At 46.4% G+C, this 11,796-nt stretch overlaps 1 protein-coding gene across 4 annotated transcripts in view; it reads right to left on the bottom strand.

Annotated features, from left to right (window-relative positions):
* The window catches only part of dlg1 (MAGUK family member discs large 1), a 327,017-nt gene that overhangs the window by 222,423 nt on the left and 92,798 nt on the right, over positions 1 to 11,796 (bottom strand). The window lies entirely within an intron of this gene.

Here is an 11,796-nt window from a genome sequence, read left to right as displayed (position 1 = left end):
CTCGCGGCAGCTTACGCTAGGGGAATGCCATCGATGTATCGATTCGCTATATCTGACGGCCTACAGACGAGGCAGTGAAAGTGAGATTGCAGGGTGCGAATGGCAGGGGGAAAGCTTTGCTCACTCTGCTCAGGGGGCACACTTAGGCGCAGCACATCAACGGAGCCACGCTATTGGCTATTTCATTATTGCCTCATTAGCGACACGGGCTCCCGCACGGGCCGCTGGAGCTTGCACAACCAGCTAGCCCTGGAGCTACACTAGCGGTCTCGCAGTTACCAAGGATCTTGAGAACCTCCTGAGGTCTTTTCACGAACACGATGCGGGTGCTGTACAAGTAAAGCGTCGCTGCTTGAGGCCATCAAAAGGGCCGGTCTTGTGGCGAAACTCGGGAAGTTGCGAAACTGCCAAGTCAGATCTTTCAGCTGTAGCCCCGGGCAGAAAATCGAAGAACACGCATGCTCTTCGTTCCGTACAAGGTTGCGCGACTTTCTCCCACTCCCCCTCACCCCGTCATGACAGCCTGTACATGATCGAGAAACTGCGAACGACATTTCAGTTCCGAAGACGATAGAACTTGCAGATTAGCCGGCAAGTGGAGTGACCTAATTGACGTGGCGACAAGTAGGCGAACGAAAGAGTTGTGCAGAACTGAAATAGCGTTGGTAGATAGCAGTTTAAAAAGTAAAAGAAAGCATATACCGAGCTTGGAGAACATAATACAATCTAAAGTCAATCGCAATACAGCCATGAGTCCAGTAAAACGCACAGAAACAAGCAAGGTCGGGAATAAAATAGTCCGAGCATTCAGGCTAAAAATAACGTGCACGGCTCGTTTCCTAGGCAACTCGTAGTTTGGATGCCCATCCGCACCGAAGCATGCATGCTGCGAACATACATCGAAATATCATTATTAACTATACTGTCAAAACAATAAAACATGCTATATTTCAGTCGGTTCACCGCTCCACAGTGAAGAAAACACACACAAAAAAAACCATGGCTATCCCAAATACTAACAATGTCCTCAAACGACCGTATCACTGAGCTAGAACACAGCACTAACACAACTTGTAATCATGTTTACGGCGACGTTAGCTTGGTTTATCACCTGGGAAACAGCATGAAGCATAATCCTACAAGTACTTGTACGGGGTAATGTCCTTCCACGCACTTCGTCAGGAATAATATGAAACCACGGAAAAGAAGCGAGCCCCAACAAAAATAAAATTATCCTCCTCGCTCAGGCAAGCCGCACCAAAGCGGTAGTTTCTGCGTGCCCATCAACATTCCCGCGGAAGGTGCCAAGTTCAGCTTCCGAAAGAATCAAGAGGTGACTTGGGAGAGCTTACTTCGGAGGAGGAAAAGGGGGCTTAAGCAATTACGGCAAACGTAAAACAAAGGTGCGCACGTTAACCAATTAGCTCCTATGGAGAGGCGTTGCCGGCTGCGAAAGAAGTTCCCCCACAAGCGCTCCGGAAAAACAGTCGTAAAACTCCGAAAACGGCCACGAAGTTCACTTCTCCAAAATAATAAAAAAAAGAACTGAAAATGCAAAAAAAGAACAAAAGCCCGTCTGTGCTTCCAAGGTACGGGCGCACATTCTCCGAACTACTACGCAGCTGTAAGTGGGCTCTAAAACCTCCTAACGTTGTTTTCACTCAGCACAACACCGTCTACCACCTCGAAGCGCGTTTCACTGCACGACGACAAAAGCGCGCGGAAAGGCCTAACTTCTGCAGAGTAAGCTACTTTTTGTTGGGGGCGTCGCCCGCCGAGAGCTACCGGGCACTGGGAACGCAGAAGCCGACCACACTCGCCCCAACATCTTCGGTTGTGCTGCCGCCGTCGTATAATAAGAACGGCCGACAAACATGCCGCAGCAGCATTGCAAATCACGTCCGGGAGACCTCCGCGCTAACTTTATTCCTCGTGGCCCCGGTTCGGAGACAGCCACGGCCGTTACGGCTACCAGTCCGACAGCGCAAGGAAGTCCCTCCCAGCGAGGCGCTTTTACGAGCGCCGATTTTATTGCTGCCCCCGACCGGTGCTACAACAGCGCCTGCACAAAAGCAGAAGCGAAGACGTGACGACGCTAGAATGCGGGCTTCGCGGTTAATTGACTAATTACGTTTGGATAATTAAGCACGCGAAGGCACGCATCTCAGCATTACGCACCCGGTACGACGCGGTATCGTAGCCTTTGAGAGGCGTCTTTTGCGCCCTTGGGGCACCACTGAACGTGACCGACACTTAACCTGTTAGGCGGCTGAGCCGGGGTCACTTTCTTAGCAGGTTTGTTAGCGAAACGCGGAAGATAGGGGTGCGCTCTGCGGGGAACTTGGCGCGGTGAATATGAACAAAATCTCAGATTCCGAATCGCGACTTCAACACATGTTTTACGATATTTTTTTTTAGTTGAGGCAAATAAAACTGCGGGCTCTGGACAGGTGATAAGGGAGTGGGCACGACGAGGTTTTATATCACGATTTTCGAACAGCATCCTCCTTACACTTGCAAAGAGAAAGAAAGACTGCCAAAACCTTTTAAATTTTGAAACTTTGTTTCTTTTAACGAGCAAAGTTTCAAATGCGATGGATAGATGAATTACGGTACCTCGGCACACGCTCTAGCACAATGCAGGCAAACTTTCACGTCGGAACACAAATACCAGGTCTCTGTCTCAACTAATGTAATGATGAAACGTGCTGGCGGATATTCGACAAGGAGAAAAACGAAAAGAACGAGGCAGCGCTTGCACGTAGACAGCCATGCAGCCAGTGAATGTGAAACAACATGAACAAGATTTTCAATTTGTACTAGTATAAGTGTTGTGGGAGATAACGTGGGGTTACACTTATTCGTCCAATTGTTATTCAGGATAACTACGTAGATAGATAGATATGTGGGGTTTAACGCCTCAAATTTTGACCACCTGGGGTTCTTTAACGTGCACCCAAATGTGAGCACACGGGCCTACAGCATTTCGCCTCCATCAAAAATGCAGCCGACCCAGCCGGGATTCGATCCCGCGACCTGCGGGTCAGCAGCCGAGTACCTTAGCCACTAGACCACCACGGCGGGGCGGTATAACCACGTAGCTTGCTGGTCTGAATACACGGGTAAAATGTTATCGCACTTTTTTCTTTACGGCTCCTCTTTTCCTTTTTCTTGTAATCATAACGTAATGCTCTACATGTTTGAATTTTTATATAAGACGAATTCTTGGCTTATCCGCCCGCGTGTGAACAAGCCTTTTCGAAGGATCATCATCATCATCATCATCATTGATTCATTCATTCTGTTAGTATAGGCGTTCTCTTGTCAGAATATTCCTTCACCTTCACGTAAAGCCACAGCAAATAATTGGTGATGTTGGGACAAATACAATAGAAGTAAATAAGGTAGGCCTAAATATAAATGAGAGACAAAAGCGACATTATATCTATACGTTATAAAATAAAATAGGTTATTAGAAAGTTGAGATTCACTAGCAAGCACGCATTTGCCCTGCTCCCAGCAGAGCTCACACGGGTCGGACGGAGTGGCCCCACGGGTAGTCGGTTACGCGCGATTAACCACGCTACGCACAGCAACCACGGAAGTAATATTTTGCTCGGTCTTATAGGGACGGTGATACGTGGCGAACCAATGAGCCGTGGCGGCCGCACGTGGCTATATATCCACCCACACGTAAAAAAAAAGACACAATGCAACGACAAAGAAAAAAAAACATAGGCGCGCCAACTATAGGTCAGGCACGTCGCGCTGCACCGAAGAACTACAATTTCGAAATTAGCAAACGCACAGCTCCAATGTTCATATAGTGAAGGTAAAACGGTAACTTCCTGAAAAACCAAGTTGCAAGCAATCGTTTTAATTTCACCTCTATACCACCTTACCACGACATAAGAGAGTATGTACGCTTCCACATCTCTGGCACTTTACAGGGCAATGCCTCCTAGACTAGGTGCCTGCGATATCAGCCGAAAAGCTTGCCCTTAACCCCCTCCTTTTCTTTCCTCTTCCACCCCACCAAATAGTGGAAGCTGCAAATGCTCTTTGCGGCGGCCGCTCCAAGCCTCCTAGAATGAAAGAGCGTCTGCTGATGTGATGGGGGCATCGTGCAGGGTGGGAAAAATAGGTGAGGATGTTAATGAACTCAGTTAATGAATCGTAGTAGGCATCTGACATCTACACTGGAGACAAAAAGAACGATTTAGACTCGGTCTATATCAGTGAATGACTCCACTCAATAGGTATAACATGCAATGTACTACTTTTATAAACTTCAATTTAATTTTCAAAGCATATCATAGGGAACCCGGACGCACCTTTCGTTGAGCTTTTTTTTTCTGCTCCTCTTTCACATGACTTATAATCGGGCACATCTTTAGAAGCATGTTGCATTTCCTTTTCAAAGGCCCATTCACTCAAGCTTGCACCAGTGGGCGCACACTCAAGGCTGACGTCACGAGTGGAAAGTTTGTGATACCGCCTTCAGAAAATACTGCCGTGGGCATGAACCGGGCTACCTGAGTCGTGGCGGTGATCAGCTTACCGCGCTTCGGCAATTAGGACTGGGACTACAGAAATTTTTAAAGTTGCAGCGTACTATAGTAATCTAAATAGTAATTGACAGAGATATGTACAGTACCCGGGACCACCACAACCATAATGTAATAACTAGCAGTAACCCAGACGACATCCCACCAGTGATCACAGAAGAGGTCAGGAAAGCCTTGGAGAGAATACAAAGAGGCAAAGCTACTGGTGATGATCAGGTAAGATAAGATCTGCTGAAAGACCGAAGACAGATTGTGTTAGAAAAAACTACCCACCCTATTTACGGAGTGCCGCCTGACGGGGAGAAACCAGAATCATAGAAGAATGCTAATATCATCTTAATGCATAAAAAAGGCAAGACAAGGACTCAGAGAAATAAACGCCGATCAGCTTGCTCTCCATCGTATACAAGCTATTTACAAAGGTAATTGCTAACTTAGTTAGGACAACATTATAATTCAATCAACCAAAGGAACAAGCACGACTTCGAACAGGCTACTAAAAAGTCGACCACATTTATACCATGCGACAGAGAAATGCTCAGAATACAACCAACCCCTATACATAGCTTTCATAGATTACGAGAAGGCTTTCGACTCAGTAGAGATAGCAGCAGTCATGCGGACACTGCGGAATCAGGACGTCGACGAAACGTATATAAATATGCCGGAAGAAATGTAGATAGGATAAACTGCCACTATTGTGCTTCATTAAGAAACCGACAGAATACAAATAAAGAACCGTGTAAGACAAGGGGATACTATCTCCCCAATGCTATTTACCACGTGCTTACAGGAGGTTTTCAGAGGCCTAGAATGGGAAGAGTTAGGGATAAGAATTATTGGATGGTACCTGTGCTTCGCCGATGGCATGTATTGCTGGGTAACTCAGGAGACGAATTACAATTTATGATTAGTGAATTAGACAAGGAGAGCAGAAAGGTAGGTATTAAAATTAATCTACAGAAATTGAAAGTAATGTACAACAAACTTGGAAGGGAACAGCGCTTCGGGATAGTACTTCTACTTAAGACGGATAGCAACCACGCAGTAGAACCACGCGATTCAAGTGACTAGAAGAATAAGAATGGGATGAAGCACATTCGGCGAGCATTCTCAAGTCATGACTGGTAGATCGCCGCTATCCCTCAAAAGGAAGATATACCACAGCTGCCTCCTGTCGGTACTTAACTACAGAGAGGAAACCTGGAGGATCGAGCTTAAAATGAGGACGACGCAGCGAGCAATGGAAAAAAAAATGACAGGTGTAACTTTAGGAGAAGTGGGTCAGGGAACAAACCGGGCAAGAAGAAGAAATGGAGAAGGGCTGGGCACGCAGCGCGTAAGCAGGATAATGGTCGGTCGTTAAGGGTAACCAACTGAATTCCGAGAGAAGGCAAGCTGGTGAGGAGGAAATAGAAAGTTAGGAGGGCAGATAAGATTAGCAAGTTTGCGGGCATAAAGTGGCAGCAGCAAGCACAGGACTGAGTTGACTGGCGGTATATGCGAGATGCCTATGTGCTGCAGAGGGCGTAATCAGGTTGATCATGATGATGATAGTGATCTACAACGGGAAACAGTTCTCGTCATAAATATTCGTACCGATAAGGCGACCTTGAATGATTCATTGACAGATGGTAGAGGTGAGACGTGAAATACACAAATGTATGCGCAAAAGCCATCTGTAGACATTACTGCACGGACGCACATACTGCGTTGCAGAATAATGAAACACACGGATGGCATGCAGTTACAGCCAACCTCCCTAAAAATCGCATGTGCCCAAGTTTAATTACGGAGATGAGGTTAAATAATATTACGAAACTATGAGTCATCTACTTCACTACTTCGTACACAAGCTTCATCTATTCCGGCTTCACCATCCCACTGCCCTAAATACTATTATTTTTATTAGCGTTGCCACGTCATTACTACAACGCAAAAGGAAACTTATATAAAAAAAGACATCGCAACCAGACTCAGACAACCAGAAGTCTGTTTCCGTCCTGCTAAAGCTATTTCGTTAAAAAAAAGAAAACAAAAAAGGAAGCGGGCATTGTAAGACGAAGCAATAGCAAGTGTCCCCGTTTTGTAGCCTCAGACCCTAATTAGTGAAGTTTGCAACAGGATGCGCAAACAAAACTTAAGGCTTTACGCAACGTCTAAGGACATAACACCGAAGGAAGCGCTAGTGCAGGGAATGCACCGGTACACTATACGGTGTTACACTCTGGCCTAGATAGAGCTCATTACAAAAAGATCATGTGAAACACGTACAATAAATGAACAAAAATAAATATAAATAAATGAAAAAAAAACGCGTGCGCAAAATCAGACATGAGGGCATACAGGTCGAGCTGTCTGGGTGGGTCCAGTAAAGGTCAAGACAAAACAAAAATTAGGTAAAACGTAAGCTATGTACTTAACAAGTATTACTTAAAGTGAGAAGATGAAAAGAAAAAAAGAAAAGGTTCGGGACACCAGGGAAGTTCAACAGATGGTGTTCTCATTATTACGTTTGCGGCTGACGGGCCACTTTAACGTAATTTAAAATCTCACACGGTCAAGTGAGGATAGAGAACACAAACAAAAGACTAAAGTTTCGCAACTTGAAAATGAACAGCATATAAGAACGCGACAAAAATAACAAGTCTCAGAGGGAGTAAGACAATGAAGTTTGCATTGAGACGGAACAGCGCTTAGTGTTCTTACAAAGAGAGTGAGAGAGGAAAAAAACTTCCACTTTTCTAGACGATTACGAGTTTCAGACCGAACTATACATTGTCTCACTTCAGAACTTGAGAGGGCGCCACGCCTAACTGGGATATAGAATAGTCACCGTTATGTAGGTAGCTACGCACGCGAAGGGAAAGACCACGTCTGAAATAGAAGGAAATAAGAAAAGAAAAAAAAAGAAACAGGTACGGTTGTTTCGCGATCCATTGTGATAGGAGCGACAAAAGTGAAGAATAGAATGTCGCCGAACACCACCGGACGTGGCCACTCCCAACTATGTACGCGTGGGCGGTGCCGAACTTTCCGCAATGCTCGCACATCAAGAAAAGAAGTAGATAAATATACTCGAGGGTGCGAGATCAATATTTTCACGACAGTAGGCCTACTAAGGTTTAGTGAATCGTTTCTCCACCGCGATGAACCTAATATGACAACAATTAAAGCTTCCAGTATTCGTAAGTAGATTCGTCGCTTAGTAATCTCCGGAGTGCGCTTTCCATCACAAAAGGTCGCATTAAGTTTCGCCATGTAACAAATAATAATAATAAGTATTAAAATGAACAGCCTGATTATGGCAGTATTCATAAGCACCGTTCTTAAAAAAATAAAACGCAGCTGTGAGAAAGGGCACATCACCTTTGCTACCGACCGTATTCAACAAATCCAGCTTGTTGGCGGCGTTCATACCTTTGTAACGTCAAACGAGTCACTTTCCAGGTTACGTTACACGGGTAACATCTGGGACGATTGAGTCTTGGTGAACATAGCACCATACGTTGAGGCTATCGAAGCAACGCGGGCGCACGTTAAGTCGGAAAGCCTCAGTAGCCACCTGTAGCCACATTGGAAAGCCTGAAGCATTGGTAACGCCAGACCTTTCTTTCTTGTAATCAATTCTGATTACATATTTCTGTAAGTTAACACACCAAGTCCCATTTAGATGACTACTCCGATGAGGCGTTAGTTTACTGAATCAGTAAGGTCGTTTTACAGGAAAATAAAACGAAACACCGGTATGTTTAGATTACGGTGGAAAGAAGGAAGGAAGAGGAAAAGGAAGGAAAGGCCGGAAAGTGAACGAGACGCGCGTCCGGTTAGCTATCCCACGCTAGGGGCAGGTGATTGAGGAATGAAAAGATAGAGATACAGAAAGAAGGGAGCAGGAAAAGGTACACGTGAGCATAAAGTATACACTCCTGCGTTCGGACGCAGGACCTGAGCCTATCACGTTCGGCTGTAGATGATAGATCGCCGAGTCACGGTGTCATACTGAAGATTGAGGTACGTGTTTGTTAAAGAACCACAGGAGACGTAAATTAGCCCGATCTTCCCTACTATGGCGTGTCTCGTGATCGTCTCACGAAATCGACACATAATATCTCAGTAATTATTAAAGCGAAGCTCGCAATGAGCTAAATACTTTTGCGACGACGGCACGTTTGCGAAAATCCCGACGCCGTCGAAGGTACAGAAATGCAACCTTCGCAGGTGCGCCAGTCACAAACGTGCTTATACAGGGTGTCCCACGTAACCACGACGCGACCATGTTGCTCACAGTTGCCTGGAGTTTGTCAGACTATCTTTTGTGTTCTCAAATATTGTTTAATTAGATATGTTTATTAACTAACTTTTCAAGAAACAAAAATAGACAAAAAATTTCAATGAGAAAGTTGTAGATCGGTTTGCAAAACTTCCGATTAGACATTGATTGATTTGTGGGGTTTAACGTCCCAAAACCACGATATGATTACGAGAGACGCCGTAGTGGAGGGCTCCGTAAATTCCGACCACCTGGGGTTCCTTAACGTGCACCCAAATCTGAGCACACGGGCCTACAACATTTCCGCCTCCATCGGAAATGCAGCCGCCGCAGCCGGAATTTGATGCCGCGACCTCCGGATCAGCAGCCGAGTACCTTAGCCACTAGACCACCGCGGCGGGGCTCCGATTAGACAGTTTTGAACTTTAGATCTCTCAAGTATTAGTGTTTTTCGGTTAACTACAAATGCCCGCGAAATACAAAAAAAAAATACCACGTGACAAACCCGCTCGTGCGTCAGTGCGCACGATGATTCTAGTGCTCCCTTACGTTCCGCGTACGAACGACCATAGCATTTGCCCCACTGTGCTGTCTCGGCAGGGCCGCAACGATGCTGGTGGCTTTACGATGAACACGTTTCGCTATCGGCCACAAAAAGGATAACCGCTGTGACTGCTTATCGCTGTCATAAACCGATGCGAGGGAAGCGTGTTGTTCGTACGCGGAACCTTAGGGAGCACTAGAATCATCGTGCGCACTGACGCACGAGCGGGTTTGTCACGTGGTATCTTTTTGTATTTCGCGGCCATTTGGAATTGGCAGAAAAAAAAAAACTAATAACTAACAGATATAAAGTTCAAAACTGTCTATTCGGACGTTTTGCAAACTGATCTACAACTTTCTCAATAAAATTTTATCTATCTTTGTTTCTTCAAAAGTTAGTTAAGCAAACATATCTAATTAAACAATACTTGAGAACACAAAAACTAGTCTGACTAACTCCAGGCAACGCTGAGCAACATGCATTTGGTCGCGTCGTGATTGCGTGTTCTGGCATATTTTTAAACTCTGGCTGAAGTTGAGTGGGACACCCTGTAGATACACGCAGTTTTTCGATTACTGACGCTTCAATTTCTCCCTGCTTGCGAATAACCTATGTGGGTCTGATTGTTTTTCGAGCTTATCGAGGTGACTTTGTCCTTTCATCGCAACATATCCCGGTAGCCTGAATATGAGCGTACACTCGGCGTTGTTGCCCGAAGCAACAGTAATCTTGCGTTGCTGAGCACGTGGATGAAGGTCCCATTCCCGGCATGAAGGAAGGGAAAAAATATTAAGAGGCAGAATCGCACAATAAAAAAGGAAGATGGAAAGGTGTTGAGTCAGGCATGCACGTACACGCCACGCTTCGCATGGCCCCGTTTTCCTTATATTTAGGGAAGACGGGGCCGAAAATCAGACTCTATTCTTACGGAGAAAGGGCTCCACTTTTTATTGTCAGAAGTAAAGAAAGACCATACGCCTTGAGTTTGCTGCGAGCAATACGAAAAGCGGGCCACTGTTCAATAAGCTGAAGCACTGGTTCATCAGAGAAGAACGTAAAATGTATGCATGGAGTCCCCAAAAAAGGCGTAAATAAGAATGGCACTTAACCGTGACCCGCTTTCCCGCCATCCGCGTCTCTCGGCCATCACATCGAGCACCTCTCGCGAAAGTTGATAAGCGCACGAATGTCGGGCGCGCGGCGATGCGGAAAAGCGTTTAAACAGTCCTTTATCTTGAGTGAACAGCCGGCACTGTGCGTCTTCCCCACTCTCCTCTTGCACAATCTTCTTTCTTCTTTTTCCCCATCCTTCAAGGCAGCCATGACCACGGACCGCAATGACGGAAATTAACGAGCATATCGAAACCAACACGCGCAGAGAGGGCGAGGGAACGACCCTAAAACGACAGAAACGGCGATCGCCTAGCGCGGATGAAAAATAGCGATTCGCCAGCGGACGAAAAAAAAAAAAAGCTACGCGTAGAAGCGCCAAGTGAGAGTAGTAACTTTTCGAAATCTCTCGGTGACCTCATCTCTCACTCCTCACCGTAACGGAGAAATGATCAAAGAGAACATAGCCCACACACTGTAGTTCTGCCTATACGAAGTAAGGGAGGAGGAAGCAGGTCCGTCACATCCGTCCATCTAGAAGTGTCTCGCATCGCCGCTAATTAGCCCGCCTGGGAATCACAACCACAATCAAGCGACCAGCAGCCACGGCAACTGCGCCACGCGCATTAACCGTTGGCTGGAAAGCAGAGGGTAGAGATTGAGAGAAAATGAGGCTGCGCACAACCGACGGCACACAAAGAAGAAAGTGCGCTGCCTTCTGGCGCCACAGCGACTTCTCGGAGGCGTCTCAAGATCACCAAGAGAGAGAAAGAGAGAGAGAACGAGCTAGAGAGAAAGAGAGGCTCGTGAGGAAGAGTCCGGGAAGGAAAAGGAAAGGTGTGAAAGCGGAAAACACGAAGGGAACAGAGAGGCACTTCCGCACAGTTCCTCTTGCTTATCCCGTAAAACGCCGGGTACGGATAGGGAAAGGAACAGATCCTTCAGAGAGACCGAGAAACAGACGAAGAAGAACGGAGAGTAACACTAAAGACGCGGGCGGCACACGGAAGGAGAGAGCGCAATGCGGAGAGAAAGAAGGGATGCAATAAAGGAAAGGATCTTCAGAGGTAACGAAGCTTGGCTAACTAGATCCGCGGGTTCGGTCAATTAGAGCGAAGAAAGTTGGAACGAGACGGGGCAGGGCGAGATGACTTCCTTCGACAACCGAGATGCCCTATCCGGAGAGCGCCTATTCTTTTTGCTGCCTCTCCCGTCCTCTTCTCGGCTTTTCGTTCACACTTCTAAAGCACGCTCGGCGGGTCAATGGCTCAGGGGAATGCCGGCCCGACGTCGGCGCAGTG

The sequence above is a fragment of the Rhipicephalus microplus genome, chromosome 1, assembly GCF_043290135.1.
Source record: "Rhipicephalus microplus isolate Deutch F79 chromosome 1, USDA_Rmic, whole genome shotgun sequence".
In the NCBI taxonomy this organism is placed as follows: Eukaryota; Metazoa; Arthropoda; class Arachnida; order Ixodida; family Ixodidae; genus Rhipicephalus; species Rhipicephalus microplus.
The sequence above is the reverse complement of the archived record's forward strand: the minus strand, read 5'-3'. Positions and strand labels throughout refer to the sequence as shown.